At 45.1% G+C, this 19,439-nt stretch overlaps 1 protein-coding gene across 1 annotated transcript in view; it reads right to left on the bottom strand.

Annotated features, from left to right (window-relative positions):
* HDAC5 (histone deacetylase 5) overlaps positions 1–19,150 on the bottom strand; it is a 107,108-nt gene extending 87,958 nt beyond the window's left edge. Inside the window, exon 1 of the mRNA XM_044295918.1 lies at positions 18,800–19,150. The gene's annotated coding sequence lies outside the window, so the exon portion shown is untranslated. The remainder of the gene's footprint in view (positions 1–18,799) is intronic.
* Between the last annotated feature and the right edge of the window lie 289 nt (positions 19,151–19,439).

The raw sequence follows: 19,439 nt of genomic DNA, 5'->3' as shown, positions 1-19,439 counted from the left end.
GTTCTGCTGGGGCAGTATTTTGTGCTGCACTGTAATACTTGGTTCTGTTGGGGCAGTATATTGTGCTGTACTGTGGTATCTGGTTCTGCTGGGGCAGTATTTTGTGCTGCACTGTGGTATCTGGTTCTGCTGGGGCAGTATATTGTGCTGCACTGTGGTATCTGGTTCTGCTGGGGCAGTATATTGTGCTGCACTGTGGTATTTGGTTCTTCTGGGGCAGTATTTTGTGCTGCACTGTGGTATCTGGTTCTGCTGGGGCAGTATTTTGTGCTGCACTGTGGTATCTGTTTCTGCTGGGGCAGTATTTTGTGCTGCACTGTGGTATCTGGTTCTGCTGGGGCAGTATATTGTGCTGCACTGTGGTATCTGGTTCTGCTGGGGCAGTATTTTGTGCTGCACTGTGGTATCTGGTTCTGCTGGGGCAGTATATTGTGCCGCACTGTGGTATCTGGTTCTTCTGGGGCAGTATTTTGTGCTGCACTGTGGTATCTGGTTCTGCTGGGGCAGTATATTGTGCCGCACTGTGGTATCTGGTTCTTCTGGGGCAGTATTTTGTGCTGCACTGTGGTATCTGGTTCTTCTGGGGCAGTATTTTGTGCTGCACTGTGGTATCTGGTTCTGCTGGGGCAGTATATTGTGCCGCACTGTGGTATCTGGTTCTTCTGGGGCAGTATTTTGTGCTGCACTGTGGTATCTGGTTCTTCTGGGGCAGTATTTTGTGCTGCACTGTGGTATCTGGTTCTGCTGGGGCAGTATATTGTGCCGCACTGTGGTATCTGGTTCTTCTGGGGCAGTATTTTGTGCTGCACTGTGGTATCTGGTTCTGCTGGGGCAGTATTTTGTGCTGCACTGTGGTATCTGGTTCTGCTGGGGCAGTATATTGTGCTGCACTGTGGTATCTGTCAGCTGTCAGCCAAATGATTGTTCACCCGACAACTACAGTTGTGTTCAAAATAATAGCAGTCAGACATCACTAACCTGATCAATCACTGTTTTTGATAGAAATTATATTTCTACATGGCAAATAATTTACCAGCAGGTGTAGTAGAGTAATATAAATCCAACAGACCCAACAGTCATGACATTCATGCTGCTGATTTTCTGTAATTCAATCACTAATTGAAAGGGGCATGTTCAAAATAATAGCAGTGTGGAGTTCAATGAGTGAGGCGATTCATTCTTTGAAAAACAGCTATCTGCAAGAAGCCCCCGCAAAGTCCCACTGTTGAAAAAAGGACATGTGCTGAAGAGGTTACAATTTGCCAAAGAGCACATTGACTGGCCTAAAGAGACACTTTGTGGACTGATGAAAGTAAGATTGTTCTTTTTGGGTCTAGTGGCCGGAGACAGTTTGTCAGACGACCCCCAAACAGTGAATTAAAACCACAGTACACTGCGAAGACAGTGAAGCATGATGGCGCAAGCATCATGATATGGGATGTTTCTCATACTATGGTGTTGGGCCTATTTATCGCATACCAGGGATCATGGATCAGTTTGAATACATAAGAATACTTGAAGAGGTCATGCTGCCTTATGCTGAAGAGGAAATGCCTCTGAAATGGGTGTTCCAACAAGACACCGACCCCAAACACACCAGTAAACGTGCAACATCTTGGTTCCAGACCAACAAGATTGACGTTATAGAGTGGCCAGCCCAATCCCCGGATCTTAATCCAATAGAAAACTTCTGGGGTGACATCAAAAATGCAGTTTCTGAGGCAAAACCAAGAAATAGAGAAGAACTATGGAATGTAGTCCAATCATCCTGGGCTGGAATACCTGTTCACAGGTGCCAGAGAGTGGTTGACTCCATGCAACACTGATGTACAGCAGTTCTCAGAAACAGTGGTTATACAACTAAATATTAGGGCTCATTCAGACGGCCGTATGCTGTCTGCAAAAATGCGGATCCGTTGTTTTGTGGATTAGATGCTGTCCCATTCACTTCTATCGAGCCCTTATCTTCCATTGCACGGCTCAGCAAAAAATTTTAACATGTCCTATACTTGTCCGTGAAAATCAGGACATGGCACTATTGAAGTCTATGGATCAGCAAAAAAATGGAATGCAATCCGTTTTTTTCCGGACAGCATACGGCCGTCTGAATGAGCCCTTAAGTGATTCAAAGGAAAGCAAAATTTTCAAACATTTTTCTGTATATATAATGAATGAGTTTGTAAAGAAGAATAAAAACACTGCTATTTTTTTGAACAGTCTAATATTCACTTTTCTTCAATTTTTTTAGAGGAACAACACAAATTTGATATATTTTTCTTCATGTTTTGATTTGGAATAGAATGTGTAGTGTTCGCAATGTATTTGTGTGTATGGAAATAAAAGCTATTAGAAGGATTTTTGAGCTTTATTCACTTTTTTAAAAACACTGCTATTATTTTGAACACAACTGTATGTCTCCCGACTCCCTCATGCTCATACACGTTTTTATGTGTGTTCAATGGGGAGGGAAGAGAAAGCTGATGTCAGATACTTGGTTTATCTCCCGGGTAGGGTTGCCACCCGGCCGGTAACTCACTGGCCAAGCCGATAATTTAGTGCCCCTACTGGACAGGACCTGCGCACCAGCGTGAGGATGTCTCGCAGGTCCTGTCCTACACATCTAGTCAGCAGCGAGTGTTCACTGCGGTGTGAACAAATGGAGGAGGTGAGTGCTTTTTTTCTTTTTTTTCTTTGCACAAGCAGAAAAGGGGGCATTCATTCTGGGGGGCATAGTAATTCTGGGGGGCACTAATGGGGGCATTACTATTACAGCGGCCACTAATATCATTGGGTTGCTCTAATGGGGGCACTGTTAATTCTGGGGTGCACTAAATTGGGGAATTACTATTACTGGGGGCACTAATCGGGCACTATTAATTCTGAGGGGCACTAATTGGGGCATTATATTACTGAAGGGAACTAATGGGATTATTATAAATTGTGGGGGGCACTAATAAAGGCATTATTAATTGTGGGGGGCACTAATGGGGGCATAAATATTACTGAGGGGCACTAATGAGGGCATTATTAATTCTGAGGGGCACTAATGGGAGCATTATTAATTGTGGGGGGCACTAATGGGGGCATTAATATTACTGAGGGGCGCTAATGTGGGCATTAATAATTCGGGTGGCACTAATGGGGGTATTAATATTACTGAGGGGCACTAATGGGGGCCATATTATTTGGGGGGCACTAATGGGGGCATTATTAATTATGGGGGGCACTAATGGGGGCATTAATATTACTGAGGGGCGCTAATGGGGACATTACTAATTCTTGGGGGCACTAATGGGGGCAATATTAATTGTGGGGGGAACAAATAGGGCATTATTATTATTGAGGGGCACTAATGATGGCATTATTAATTCTGAGGGGCACTAATGGGAGCATTATTAATTGTGTGGGGCACTAATGGGGGCATTATTAATTGTGGGGGGCACTAATGGGGGCATTATTAATTGTGTGAGGCACTAATGGGGGCATTATTAATTGTGGGGGCACTAATGGGGGCATTATTAATTGTGGGGGCACTAATGGGGGCATTATTAATTGTGGGGGCACTAATGGGGGCATTATTATTACTGAGAGGCACTAATTGGGGCATTATTATTACTGAGAGGCACTAATTGGGGCATTATTAATCCTGGGGGGCACGATTGGGAGCATTAATATTACTGGGGGGCACTAATGGGGGCATTATTAATACTGAGAGCCAGCCTTAAAAGGAACCTGTGATGTGGATATTTGATTATAATCTAATTATATACAATCATTAACTACTAAAAAGTGCCTTAGATGTATTCACTTACTGGTGTGACAGATGGTTACCTCATAATATACACACAAAGATGCCACATGCTAATGAGCTGATTCGAGTCCAGCATGATGTCATTGAGTCCAGCATTTTTTTAATTCAGAGCTATAGCCACTCCCCTGCCCACCTGCTGCTGATTCCTATGGAAAAAAACTGTTAATCAGCAGCAGGTGGGCGGGGAGAGTCAGGAGCTCATGAATATTCAGGACTCATCATTATGAGCTTTTCAATACAAGATGTTGGCAGATTGACTGGGTCAATTAAAGAAAGTGACCCAGCATTTTGCTAAGCGTAGCAAAATGTGTCACCACTCCTCACATTCCTGTTTTAATAGCTTCATGCGTTCCCCATGTAATGTAATGTTCTGCCATTCCTTTATTATTTCTACTAGAAGTTATGAATGAATTGCTATTAGCCTTAAGTAAGGGTACAGAGGGGAGGTAACCAGTTGGGAAGGGGGGGGGGTCCCTGCACAGACTGACTCTATCCAATCAGTGCTGCCATTTTCAGACTGTACAGGGACCCCCCCCCCCCCCCCCAACTGGTTACCTCCCCTCTGTACCCTTACTTAAGGCTAATAGCAATTCATTCATAACTTCTAGTAGAAATAATAAAGGAATGGCACAACATTACATTACATGGGGAACGCATGAAGCTATTAAAACAGGATTGTGAGGAGTGGTGACAGGTCCTCTTTAACATCCTGTGTTAAGCCACGCCCCCACAAACACACTCCCTTTGGGGTGTGGCTTAATGTGACCAGTAGTTTATCTTGGGAAAAGTGGCAACTAAACAAAAGGATGGGGTGAAAATACTAATTTTGTATAATATTCATATACGCTATTCCATACATAGGCCATGGGATGTATGTCTTTACAGTAGCATCTGATGGCATCTGTGTTGGTCCTCTGTTCATATGTGCCCACATTGCTGAGAAAAAAAACACATACCACAGTACAACACAAAATACTGCTCCAGCAGAACCAAGTATTACAGTGCAACACAAAATACTGCCCCAGCAGCACCAGATACCACAGTACAACACAAAATACTGCCCCAGCAGCACCAGATACCACAATGCAGCACAAAATACTGCCCCAGCAGAACCACATACTACAATGCAGCACAAAATACTGCTCCAGCAGAACCAAGTATTACAGTGCAACACAAAATACTGCCCCAGCAGCACCAGATACCACAATGCAGCACAAAATACTGCCCCAGCAGCACCAGATACCACAATGCAGCACAAAATACTGCCCCAGCAGAACCACATACTACAATGCAGCACAAAATACTGCCCCAGCAGCACCAGATACCACAATGCAGCACAAAATACTGCCCCAGCAGAACCACATACTACAATGCAGCACAAAATACTGCCCCAGCAGCACCAGATACCACAATGCAGCACAAAATACTGCCCCAGCAGAACCACATACTACAATGCAGCACAAAATACTGCCCCAGCAGCACCAGATACCACAATGCAGCACAAAATACTGCCCCAGCAGCACCAGATACCACAATGCAGCACAAAATACTGCCCCAGCAGAACCAAGTATTACAGTGCAACACAAAATACTGCCCCAGCAGCACCAGATACCACAATGCAGCACAAGATACTGCTGCTCCCATTGCAGTTTTCAGCTATGTCACCGTCCTGAGGTTGGCCATACAGTTGAAATCAGGTGTGTAACTACCTGATGCTGCTAGCATTAATTAATGATGACAGCATCAGATTGTTCCTGGCCACCATCCATGAGGAGGTCTCAGGCAGCCCCCTTGAGGCTTGGCCCACTGGGAAATGTCCCTGTAAGGTCAATGGCCAGGCTTCCCCTGTTCTCAGCATTGTGGGCACACATGAACATGAGACCAACACAGATGCCTTCAGCTGCCAAGTGCACATGTAACACGTCGAGCACAAAATGTGTGCCTGGTCGAGTTTTTTACATTGAGGTCAATGGTAAGGTGCTGTTTGCAGCGTAAAAGGTGAATCAGTGGCTTGTATCTTCTCTCCGTGTTTGCGTGCGTTTCCTCCCGAGCTCCGGTTCCCTCCCATCCTTTCTCTCACTGCTCATGATTACATCCAGCATAAAAATAATGGGGGTCATTTACATAGACTGGCTTAATTCCCCCCTGCACCGCCAGAGGATGCGTATAATTTATAAAAAGGTGTGCGAACTCGTCATAAATTAGGCGCCTGTACGGCAGTCCATGCACCTGGAGTGAAAATCTACTCCACTGCCTGAGTGGAGTAGATTTCCGGCATCTTTTACGACTAAAACTGGCGTAAATGAAAGTGAATATGCCTGGCCCGGCGCCCGACACGTCCCGTCACTCCCATATAAAATCACTGCCTGCCACTAAAGTATTGTCGCATGGGTGTTAAAAAGTCGCTAAACGGGGTCTTGCAGCTTTTTTTTACGCCAGTTTTGCATTAGTAAATGACCCCCAATGTTCTGTTCGGTAGCATCCCGCCCGGGAGGGTGCAATAGTACAAGCTACAAAATGGTCAGCAATTCACCAGCAATACCACCAGAACCAAATATATAGAGAGAGAGAAAACCTACTTCTGGACAGAAGAGCTGATGCTTTTTGCAGATGTTTTTTTTCTCCCAGAAGCCTGTGCTGCAGATTTTTTTTTTTTCCGTTTAATAAAGATTTTTTTTTTTTTCCCCTTTCCTTTTATACTATTTTCACACTCTCGTCTATCCCACCGCAGAAGGTTCTGGGAACTTGCTGAGTCCGAGAGCTGGTTTCCATGGCAACCAGAACAGTATTTTTCTCTCTCATGAAACGCCCAGTCCTTCTGGAAAAGGAGGGAATGTGAGAAAAGAAGAGAGCGGAGGGCTGAGCCTCCAAGGGGGAGATTTTGTTTAATAGAGTTGCTGCCAACTTGAAATCATATTTTTCTCTACAACATAATCCGTGAGGCTGCGGGTCACAGCAAGCAGCGCAGTACAGGATGATAGGAGATTTATTTTCTCTTCTGCGTCATCAGAGAAAGCTGCCGCCTATGCCATGGGTTGTGATGTTGGCAGATAGTGTCACCGAGTGAATACAGTTGCATCCATTGGTGTCCAATACCGTCACGGATAGGTGCAATCAGCGGATACTGTTGCTCCTCTAGAGCTGGTAAAGCAGTTTACTCTTGATGCCCTTTGCCAACCAACCTGCTGAGACTCAAGTCTGCAGCTAAAAGGGGGTTAGCCCATCTGGGATATTGATGGCGTTTCGCTAGGATATGTCATCAATGTCATAAAAGTGCAGGTCCCACTTCTGGGACCCACTCCTGAATTAACCCCACCAGAGCGTTTAGCTTGGGGGGAAGCATGGGGGCAATGACACCTTAGGTAGTATTAAAGTTAGGGGATGTCTAGGGTCCTTGTTTCTCTTCCCTGTCTCTCTTTTCCCGCCTTTTTTCTATTCCAGGTAAAATCACCTCAGAAAGCGTCTTACCAGCATCCTAGAAGATTCCAGCTTCTATGAGTCAAGAGTGCAGCTGATTGGTTGCTGCCTGTTGCTGGGGGAGATTTCCAGCTCCCTGATTTGTTGTTGGTCTAGCAGCGGGAATCTGTTCCCCTTTATATTTCCAGGTTCGGCGGAGCTGGCTCAGAAGTGCCTGGAGAGCTGACCAGCGTCCCACCCTCCCCCTTCCCCTTATTTTTTCACTGTGTCACCTGTCGCTGGGCTTTATTAGAGGGGTAGTGTCGCTCAGCTCATGCTGAGTGGATCTTGGTCTTTATATGGTTAATTTATTATTGGTCTTTTGGTATCGGTTATGATGGTATTTTTAAATTAATTAATTTATTTAATTTATGGTTGTAAAATATTTTTAAGTGACCCTTAATAAAGCACAGCGGCCATTTCCTCCACTATGTTGTTGGTGTCATTTATTTATTTAGTGTCAGAGTGTGTCATTTGCCCCCATGTCTCCAGAATAGGGCCTCCAAAGTGAAGGAGAGCACACCACACATCTGCGGCATGTTCTCCATTCATCACCATGGTAGTTCTGAAAATAGCCAAGCGAGCAGCTGTTTTTGGAAGTCCCATATCAGTGAATGGAGAGTGCACCACGCAAGCACAGCCACCACTCTATTCACTGCTATGGAACTGCCGGAAATACCGTATTTTTTGCCCTATAAGATGCACCTACGTTTTAGAGGAGGGCAATAAGAAAAAAATATTTTTCATTAGAGCTAAGGTCAGACCAGCAATCAGACCCCCAATATTAATCAGACCTCAGCTGACAGCCCCAATCAGACCCCCAAGCAGATCATAAGACTTCAGATCAGACCCCCAAGCAGATCTCAGCTCAGACCCCAAAGTGAACGACCCCTAATCAGACATCAGATAAGAGCCTCATCATCAGCCCCCTAGCCTATCAGCCAGCATGCCTCTCATCAGCCCCCTAGCCTCTCATCATCCCCCATGTCTCTCATCAGCCCCCAGCCTCTTCTAAGACCCCTATCCTCTCATCAGCCCTCATACCTTGTACACAGGAGCAGGCAGTGTGAATACTTAGAGGCGGAGCAGGCATGTGTGGCAGGAAAGCCGGCTCCGCCCCTCATCTGCCTGCTCCCGCGCTCCCACCAACGTTCTCACTGCAAATCTGCCAGCCGGTCCCTATCAACCAGCACCAGACAGGGCCGGCCAGTCTCTACCACCCAGTGCCCACCGCAGCAGACCTTTCCCTACCACCCAGCGCACGCTACGACCGACCAGTCCCCAAGGGCAAGCACGCGCTGCGGCTGCCGGGCTCTCCCTCTTCAGGTAACTCGGATGTTTGGTACATCGCAGGCTGCTGTTCCTATGCAGCGCAGCCTGCGATGTACCGAGCATAATCCATGCTCCGCACATTTTATATTTCTTTGCCCTGTATTCAGCCCATAAGACGCACTAGCGTTTAGGGGGAAAAAGTGCATCTTATGGGACGGAAAATATGGTAGCTGGCTATTTTCGGAACCCCCATAGCAGTGAACGGAGGTGGGACCCGCACCTATTTAACATAGTTTGTAGGACTGAAAAAAGACATCTGTCCAACCAGTTCAGCCTGTCATCCTACAAGTTGATCCAGAGGAAGGCAAAAAAATACTGTGAGGTAGAAGCCAATTTTCCTCACTTTAGGGGAAAAAATTCCTTCCCGACTCCAATCAGGCAATCAGAATAACTCCCTGGATCAACGACCCCTCTCTAGTAGCTATAGCCTGTAATATTATTACACTCCAGAAATACATCCAGGCCCCTCTTGAATTCCTTTATTGTACTCACCATCACCACCTCCTCCGGCAGAGAGTTCCATAGTCTCACTGCTCTTACCGTAAAGAATTCTCTTCTATGTTTGTGTACAAACCTTCTTTCCTCCAGACGCAGAGGATGTCCCCTCGTCACAGTCCTGGGGATAAATAGATGATGGGATAGATCTCTGTACTGACCCCGGATATATTTATACATAGTTATTTGATCTCCCCTCAGTCGTCTTTTTTCTAAAGTGAAAAACCCTAATTTTGATAATCTTTCAGGGTACTGTAGTTGCCCCATTCCAGTTATTACTTTAGTTGCCCTCATCTGGACCCTCTCCAGCACTGCTATGTCTGCCTTGTTCACAGGAGCCCAGAACTGTACACAGTACTCCATGTGTGGTCTGACTAGCGATTTGTAGGCAGGACATTGATAGCATACCCTAGCAAGATGAGACAAACACAACTAGTTCTTACTTTTGAGACCTTCATAACTCATAACTGTCAGAGTTACTCAAATTCTTAGGCCCTTCCCATTAGATTGGGTTTTCATCCTGCCCAATGGGAGACATTTTACATGACAGAAGTTAGCAAGAGGGTTGAAAATGCTCATACCCCCTCTTACAGATAGATATGCTTTTGGATGTATGCTCGGTGAGTTGCCGTTGACCCTGTTGTGGTAGTAATACCACCCATGGTGAACTGTGCCTATTTACTGTGGAAAACACCAGTACTATGTTTATTATTTGACATTACCTCATGTATATGTGATGCGCTTTAGTATGCTTTGTATCATATGTTGAATATGCCTTGTGTTGCTATGAGATGCCAGTGTGATACTTAAAGGAGTTATCCCATGATTAATGTAAAAAATAAAAATCAGACATCATATAGTACATGACAACCTCTTCCTAACGAAGCTAGAACCAGCCCTGTACCTCACATGGGTCCAGAGATCTCCCTATTCATTGATCTGCCAGATTTATATCAAGCTAAAAATTCAAGGGGAGTGTCTTTTCTGCTGCAGCTAAGGGGGTGTGTCCATGCTCTCCCTATCACAGCTCAGGAGGCGTGTCTATGCTCTCCCTATCACAGCTCAGGAGGCGTGTCCATGCTCTCCCTATCACAGCTCAGGAGGCAGTTGAGGGATGAAACTGAGCATGTGCGGCCATCTCAGTGAGCAGGTCAAAGAAATAAAAACTATACAGATAGATTTCATTGAATAACTTAGTGGCTATACAAAATGTTTAATTACATGCAGTTACAAAAGTATTCGTATCCAGGTGCTGGTTTGAATACTGTAGAATATTTTTCAAATTACAACCCCTTTAAGTAATCTTTGAACTACTGTAGGCTAAACCGTGCATATTCATTTTATGTTTAAGATGGATATTTTGAGTAATGCTACAGGGATAATGCCTGTGTGAGCCATGCACCCACAGACAGTATGATGATGGATGCTGCTACAAATATATACTGTATGTGTGAAATTGTACTATAATGCTTACTTCACACTTGCGATAAAAGTATCCGGCAGAGAAAAGCCTGCCGGTGTTCGCTGGATTCGGCATTTCTGGATAGTGGCGCATTCCTGAACGACCCCATTGATTATCAAAGGATCTGGTCGGGATCTAGACACTTCCCGGCATAAATGGTGGTATTAGGCTGGACAAAAAACGTTGCGTGTCCAGCCGAATCTCGGCATTTATGCCAGGGTGTGGCCAGATCCAATTATAGTAAATGTGGTCCAGCAGGCTTACGACACTATACAGCTATGCCAGGTCCATAGAACACTGGAAGGCTGTTCTCGGCTGGAACAGCCTGCCTGATAGTTTTGCTGCAGGTGTGAGGTTAGCTTAATTGACGTAGACAGCACTGTATATGAATAGCATGTTCCTGGGGTTAATTGCCAATGCTGGGCTAAATCAGGAGTCATCATGGCGGTCACACCTAGTATGGCCGCATGCTCTGTACCACGTTTCTGAATGTGATAGGGGTGAACAGGAGGACCTTGTGGAGAGACCGCTGCAGCTGCTGGTGTAGAAAGAGGACCAGGCACACTACGTGGTTAGTTAGTTACCAGGTTGAGGTAAGTGACTCAAATTGACACATTGGCCTAGGTACTTAGATAAAGGTTGGAGCAGCAACTTCTGCAACAGAGGTGAGGGTTGTGAGTGGTCAATGCTTCCCAAACCTCACATCTGCAAATGTTCAGAGGACCTTTTATAGGCCAGGAGGAACAGACCAGCCGACTGGCCGCAAAGAGAAACGATTGTTCAGAGAACGGCATACTGGGCTGTGCGGGGGCATTTAGCAAGTGCAGATCTGTGATTCATTGTGAGTCCTACCTGAGGACTGTAAGCATGGGGGTGTGCTGAGGGGAGAGGAGCTGTGGCCTGTTGTCACACCTGCATAAAGTGTGCGTCATGTGGAAAGGAGCTGTGGCCTAAACCAGCATGAAGCCATCTTCATCACTGGCACTGAGAGAGAAACTAGGGCAGAGTTGCCATTGGGTGCAATGCCAGGACCAGAGCTCAGCTTGTCGCCAGAGGAGAAAGTTAGCCACTTGCCACCAGTTGAGACTTTAAGACCACCAAGCTTGTTGGCCCACATACGTTCTGTATGCTTTTCCCAAGTTACGTCCTTGAGTGGCAAAGTCTGGGAAAGATCTGACCCCCATACAAGTGTGACAGAACCTAAAGACTATTCATTTACTTTTGTTTGCATCAGGTTAGAGGTTGTCTAGGCTTGGACCCAGCAGCTTTGTCATGGCCCCATCATTATGTCAGAACCTGAGCACACTGATGGGCCCAATAGCGGACTAGTTCAATACTTCAGTACATGCATTGCCTAGCCAGGTCTCATAGGGATCATTAGCACTTATTTGAGAGATGTGTGTACATGGTGATGCCGTGTGTAATGACAGTGCCTACATTACACATTCTCCTCATGTCCTGAGCAGAGGTCTTGACGCTCGGCACTTTGGTGGTGACTCATTGCAGAGCCTGACTCACAGCACAGGCACAGGCTCTCACACTGGCATACACTGCATCTGAAGAGCGGGCTTAGCCAGGCTTGAGAATTTACAAATGATTGCAACTGATGTCAGACTATTAAATGCCATACAACCTGCAGAGTCCACTGCCAGGAGACAGGGCTGTACATAAGATTGCCTTCTGGATTATGCAAAAATCATGATGGTTTGGATGACAACATGATATCTGTTTACGCAGACTTTTCAGTAGGTAACCCTTTCTACCAATGTTTCCGTAACTTCCATAAACTTGGCCACCTTTTCATGATCCAAATTAAAGGGCCTTTCTGGGAGTACAATATTGATGACCTGTCTTCAGGATAGGTCATCAATATCAGACCGGTGAGGGTCCAACTCTGAGCACCCTCACTGATCAGCTATTTGATCGGGCCGCGGCCTCCTCGCAGGCATTATGCAAAGCACAGCGCCATACATTGTATAGTGGCTGTGCTTGGTATTGCAAACACAGGCCCATTCAATTGAATGGGACTGAGCTGCACATAGGCAAGGTAACCAAAGAACGTGATGTCACTGACTTAGGATTCACCGGGGTGCCGCAGCCTCTTCAAAAAGCTGATTGGCGACGGTGACGGAAGTTGAACCCGCACTGATCTGATCTTAATATTCTACCCCCGGAAAACCCCTTTAATTACATATAATTACATGGCTAAATGGAGGGGATCATGAGCTCAGGATCCCCTCTGTGATGTTCTTATTTCCTAATAGGGCATGTGGACAGAGATTGTCATCATGAAACAAACCATTTAAAATGCGTTCTTAAAAGTGGATGCGCGTTTTAAGAAATTTGTGCTCTTGAACCCTTTTAGGAATGCTTAACCCTGTCCTGCATATAGTGCTTCAGTAATCAGGAATGTTGGCATGTGCTCACTATTGCAAAATATCCGCAGCCTGTCTTCAGGGGCACAAGTCGTCATAGTCTTCAATGTCTCAGAAGATTAGCTACACACTCTGTTCGGACACACCGAAGACCTGTCACAAGTGACAGTATGGGTCACATTAAAAAAGGATCCGCCATATGTTGGCCAGTGGACACTTGTGCCAGAAGCATGCCAAACAGAAACCTACATTTCATTATAAAGTCCTCTCTTAGGGCTCATGCACATGGTCGTTGTGTAGCCGTTCTGTGCATTAGGGACCACAATTTGCACGGGCAACATCCATGCGGCGGCCGGGACTGAGCGAGACCCATTCAACTTGAATAGGTCCGTGATCCGTCCACACATCCCTTTATACTGCCTGCACAACCCCTTTAATGAAAGCCGGAGACAACGCTTTCCAATGAAGCTCATCGTTGGAGGTGATGGAGATAAGTCATCGCTTTATACTGCCTGCACAACCCCTTTAATGACAGCCGGAGACAACGCTTTCCAATGAAGCTCATCGTTGGAGGTGATGGAGATAAGTCATCGCTTTATACTGCCTGCACAACCCCTTTAATGACAGCCGGAGACAACGCTTTCCAATGAAGCTCATCGTTGGAGGTGATGGAGATAAGTCATCGCTTTATACTGCCTGCACAACCCCTTTAATGACAGCCGGAGACAACGCTTTCCAATGAAGCTCATCGTTGGAGGTGATGGAGATAAGTCATCGCTTTATACTGCCTGCACAACCCCTTTAATGACAGCCGGAGACAACGCTTTCCAATGAAGCTCATCGTTGGAGGTGATGGAAATAAGTCATCACTTTATACTGCCTGCACAACGGAGACAACATTTTCCAATTATTTCCAGGCTCATGAGACACAAAGCCTGACTTTTGGAAGGAGGTTTGAATAGTACCATTTACGGTACTTCTATGGGTCTATATGCAGTCTGACAGAATGTCATGGCTGTAATACCTCCTGGCATATCATGGACTATATTATGGCTGATAGTGGCCAAATTGTGCTGACTATCCACTAACAAGGGTAGTATGACAGAAGTCATCAAACTTCAGGTATGAGAGAGAAGCTGAGATATTCTAGAAGTGCAGCAATTGTTTCCTATGTACTTTACATCTGTTCATAAATCGTATTATAACTGTCCCACAAAGAGATTATCCTCACACACTGTAACCATACAGGCAGGTTAATGCTACCGCTAATCCTACTAATCCATAGAGCCTGCACTTCGAATTCGAGGGAAAAAAAGGCATTCCAGATTTGCAGTGATGGGAAAATAACTAGATCATCCTAGGAAAATCAAGGCACGGTTACTTCAAGGGGTTGTCCCATGAGAAATATTCTACATTCTTCAAAACAGCACCTGGATCTGAAAACTTTTGCTACTGAATTTAATTTAAAAAGAAGTACATCCACCGGGTTGTTCAATAAAATGTATCTATATCGCTCCACATGCTGTTTGTTTTTTGTGTTTTTGCAGCAGAGAGCAGAAGCTCAATAGCTACTGCAGCATCTAAGTGGTTTACAAGGAGGGGTCTCCGTTCTAAACTCCCACAAATAGGATCATGGGGTGCCGGTGTCTTGGCGTGGCAGCTGGGGACCTAATGAAGAACCTAGGCCTGCCTGCAGTAAATCTGTATCAGAGTGTGCCTCTCTGGCACAGCCTGCTGGTGCCTGTCAGTATAGCACTGAAAGTATAATACACTGTACTGCATAAGCAGTACAGTGTATTATAGTAGCGATCAGAAGTTCGCTGGTAAAAGTCCCATTGTGGGACTAATAAATGGTAAAATAAACGTTAAAATAAAACTCCAGGTTAAAAAATGCACCTTTTTCTATGGAAAATTTGCTTTGCAATGAAAAAAGTAGCAAAAATAAAATACCCAGCACATAATTGGTATCGCCGCATCTGTAACGACCTTTACTATACAATTATCACGTAGTTTATCCTGCACGCTGAATTCTTCTTGCTTATTCACCACCATACAAAATGGAATAAAACGCTATCAAAAAGTTTTATGTACCCCAAAATGATACCAATGAAAACTACAAGTCATCTCGCAGCAAGCCCCAATACAGCTCTGTGGAAGGAAAAATAGAAAAGTTATAGGTCTTGGGATGCGGAGACTCGAAAACAAACTGCAAAGTGAGCATCTCAAAATTTACAACGTAAAAACAAAATGGCGGTATTGATATTTTTTACCATCCCCCAGAAAGAGTTAATAAAAGTTAATGAGTTATATGTACCCCATATGTCGTCATATGGCCACATCAACATAAAAATAAATAAAGGTTATAGCTCTTAGAATAAGATGATAAAAAAAAATCGTTTAGTCACTAGGGGAAGTTTCGACTAGCGCCAAAATAATCCAGTAGAGGAACAGCTTGCTGTTCCCATCCGGCGTAGCTGGAAGGGACCGGAGCACCACCAGACCCTGCTGAATATAATGGGACCTGGCCTGTTTCTGAAAGCAGCGATTTTTTTTTTCCGACCGAATCCTGGCGCTAATGCCAGGAACAGGCCAGATCACATCATAGAGAGAGAAAACAATAAACTCTGCTGGATTATTTTAGCGCTAGTGTGAAAGTAGTTTAAAAGGGTTTTCCGACATTTTTACTAATGATGACCTATCCTCCGGATAGGTCATCAGTATCTGATCGGTGGTGTTCCGACACCCGGGACCCCCCGCCGATCAGCTGTTTGAGAAGGCACCGACACTCCTGTAACGGCCTTCTCTTAGCTCACCAAGCACAGTGCCATACATTGTAGGGTGGCCGTGCTTGGTATTGCTACTCAGCATGATTCACTTCTATGGGGCTGAGCTGCATCTAGGCCACATGACCGATGAATGTGTCGCCAAATAAGCCTAGGAGAAGCTGAGAGAAGGCCGTAGCACTACTGCAAGAGAACAGATGATCGGCGAGGGTCCCAGGTGTTGGACCACCACCAATCAGATACTGATGACCTATCCAGAGGATAAGTCATCAGTATAAAACTCCTGGAAAACCCCTTTAACCACTTCAGCGCCGCTAGGTGAAACCCCCTTCATGACCAGGCCACTTTTTACACTTCGGCACTACACTCCTTTCACCGTTTATCGCTCGGTCATGCAACTTACCACCCAAATGAATTTTACCTCCTTTTCTTCTCACTAATGGAGCTTTCATTTGGTGGTATTTTATTGCTGCTGACATTTTTACTTTTTTTGTTATTAATCAAAATGTAACGATTTTTTTGCAAAAAAATGACATTTTTCACTTTCAGCTGTGAAATTTTGCAAAAAAAACGACATCCATATATAAATTTTTCGCTAAATTTATAGTTCTACATGTCTTTGATAAAAAAAAAATGTTTGGGCAAAAAAAAAATGGTTTGGGTAAAAGTTATAGCATTTACAAACTATGGTACAAAAATTTGAATTTCCGCTTTTTGAAACGGCTCTGATTTTCTGAGCACCTGTCATGTTTCCTGAGGTTCTACAATGCCCAAACAGTATAACTACCCCACAAATGACCCCATTTCGGAAAGTAGACACCCTAAGGTATTCGCTGATGGGCATAGTGAGTTCATAGAACTTTTTATTTTTTGTCACAAGTTAGCGGAAAATGATGATGATTTTATTTATTTTTTTCTTACAAAGTCTCATATTGCACTAACTTGCGACAAAAAATAAAAAATTCTAGGAACTCACCATGCCCCTCACAGAATACCTTGGGGTGTCTTCTTTCCAAAATGGGGTCACTTGTGGGGTAGTTATACTGCCCTGGCAATTTAGGGGCCCAAATGTGTGAGAAGAACTTTGCAATCAAAATGTGTAAGAAATGACCGGTGAAATCCGAAAGGTGCACTTTGGAATATGCGCCCCTTTGCCCACCTTGGCAGCAAAAAAGTGTCACACATGTGGTATCGCCGTACTCAGGAGAAGTTGGGGAATTTGTTTTGGGGTGTCATTTTACATATACCCATGCTGGGTGAGAGAAATATCTTGGCAAAAGACAACTTTTCCCATTTTTTTATACAAAGTTGGCATTTGACCAAGATATTTTTCTCACCCAGCATGGGTATATGTAAAATGACACCCCAAAACACATTCCCCAACTTCTCCTGAGTACGGCGATACCACATGTGTGACACTTTTTTGATGCCAAGGTGGGCAAAGGGGCGCATATTCCAAAGTGCACATTTCGGATTTCACCGGTCATTTTTTACAGATTTTGATTGCAAAGTACTTCTCACACATATGGGCCCCTAAATTGCCAGGGCAGTATAACTACGCCACAAGTGACCCCATTTTGGAAAGAAGACATCCCAAGGTATTCCGTGAGGGGCACTGCGAGTTCCTAGAATTTTTTATTTTTTGTCACAAGTTAGCGGAAAATGATGATTTTTTTTTTTCTCTTTTTTCCTTACAAAGTCTCATATTCCACTAACTTGCGACAAAAAATAAAAAATTCTAGGAACTCGCCATGCCCCTCACGGAATACCTTGGGGTGTCTTCTTTCCAAAATGGGGTCACTTGTGGCGTAGTTATACTGCCCTGGCAATTTAGGGGCCCATATGTGTGAGAAGTACTTTGCAATCAAAATCTGTAAAAAATGACCGGTGAAATCCGAAAGGTGCACTTTGGAATATGCGCCCCTTTGCCCACCTTGGCATCAAAAAAGTGTCACACATCTGGTATCGCCGTACTCAGGAGAAGTTGGGGAATGTGTTTTGGGGTGCCATTTTACATATACCCATGCTGGGTGAGAGAAATATGTTGGCAAAAGACAACTTTTCCCATTTTTTTATACAAAGTTGGCATTTGACCAAGATATTTATCTCACCCAGCATGGGTATATGTAAAATGACACCCCAAAACACATTCCCCAACTTCTTCTGAGTACGGCGATACCAGATGTGTCACACTTTTTTGCAGCCTAGATGCGCAAAGGTGCCCAAATTCCTTTTAGGAGGGCATTTTTAGACATTTGGATCCCAGACTTCTTCTCACGCTTTAGGGCCCCTAAAAAGCCAGGGCAGTATAAATACCCCACATGTGACCCCACTTTGGAAAGAAGACATCCCAAGGTATCCAATGAGGGGCCTGGAAAGTTCATAGAAATTTTTTTTTTTTCGCATAAGTTAGCGGAAATTGATTTTTTTTTGTTTTTTCTCACAAAGTCTCACTTTCCGCTAACTTAGGACAAAAATTTCAATCTTTCATGGACTCAATATGCCCCTCAGCAAATACCTTGGGGTGTCTTCTTTTCAAAATGGGGTCAGTTGTGGGGTGTTTGTACTGCCCTGGCATTTGAGGGTCTCCGCAATCATTACATGTATGGCCAGCATTAGGAGTTTCTGCTATTCTCCTTATATTGAGCATACAGGTAATGAGATTTTTTTTTCCGTTCAGCCTCTGGGCTGAAAGAAAAAAATGAACGGCACAGATTTCTTCATTCGCATCGATCAATGTGGATGAAAAAATCTCTGCCAAAAAAAAAAAATGGAGGGGAAAGGCGTCTGCCAGGACATAGGAGCTCCGCCCTACATCCATACCCACTTAGCTCGTATGCCCTGGCAAACCAGATTTCTCCATTCGCATCAATCGATGTGGATGAATAAATCATTGCCGGGATTTTTTTTTTTATATATATATATATATGTGTGAAGGCTTTGGCCTGGATTTGTGGGAGGGGCTGAGGTCCGCCTCCAGCCTATTTAGGGCACCCCTCTACCTGACTCCTGCACCGTCCGAGGTCTGAACTTTGAGAGAGAGAGAGAGAGAGTTACTTGTGGAGTTAACTGAGAAGTTGCTTACGAGTTGCTGTTTTTCTTCTGAGGTTCATTGCTTGCGGGTCCAGGATTTGGAGCTTTCCGGTTCCATCCGTCCGACTTCACCTGGTTCCTTGCGGGTCCCGTTTTGCCCGTTAAACTGTGAGTCTTGTCATACGGTACAGCACAGGGCCTCACGGCTGCCCCTGTACCAGCTCGTTCATTTCACCTTTTCATTGTCAAACCATGTCACAGTTTCACTCCAGTCACGGTTTCATGTTTGCTACGTTTTCCGATCATGCATGCACACGGTCACCACACCACATCCCCACTCCCAGCGCTGCCAAAACACGTTGTACCGGGCTCCCATGGCAGCCTCCAACGCCGTTCCCCTCCTCACCATCATCCCACACTTTCCTTCCCCTCACACACAAATATGTACATGTATCATGCTGTCACTTGCGGGGACCATTCTGTTACTTTTGCTGGATAAGTCGCTCCCCTCGCCCAGCTCAGCGGCACGCCCGCCCTCCCACAGTCACCAGTGGCTCACCGCAACCCGACCGCTCCATGCTCCCCCTCCACACACCACACCAGCGCCGCGGTTCCTCTCTTCCCCGCATCTCCGTCCTCCTGCCGCGCTGCCAATGGCGTCCGCCGCGTCCCGACGCCCGGTTTGCGCATGC

The sequence above is a fragment of the Bufo gargarizans genome, chromosome 6 (genome assembly GCF_014858855.1).
Source record: "Bufo gargarizans isolate SCDJY-AF-19 chromosome 6, ASM1485885v1, whole genome shotgun sequence".
In the NCBI taxonomy this organism is placed as follows: domain Eukaryota; kingdom Metazoa; phylum Chordata; class Amphibia; order Anura; family Bufonidae; genus Bufo; species Bufo gargarizans.
Note: the sequence above shows the minus strand (reverse complement) of the source record. Positions and strands in the feature narration are given on the sequence as shown.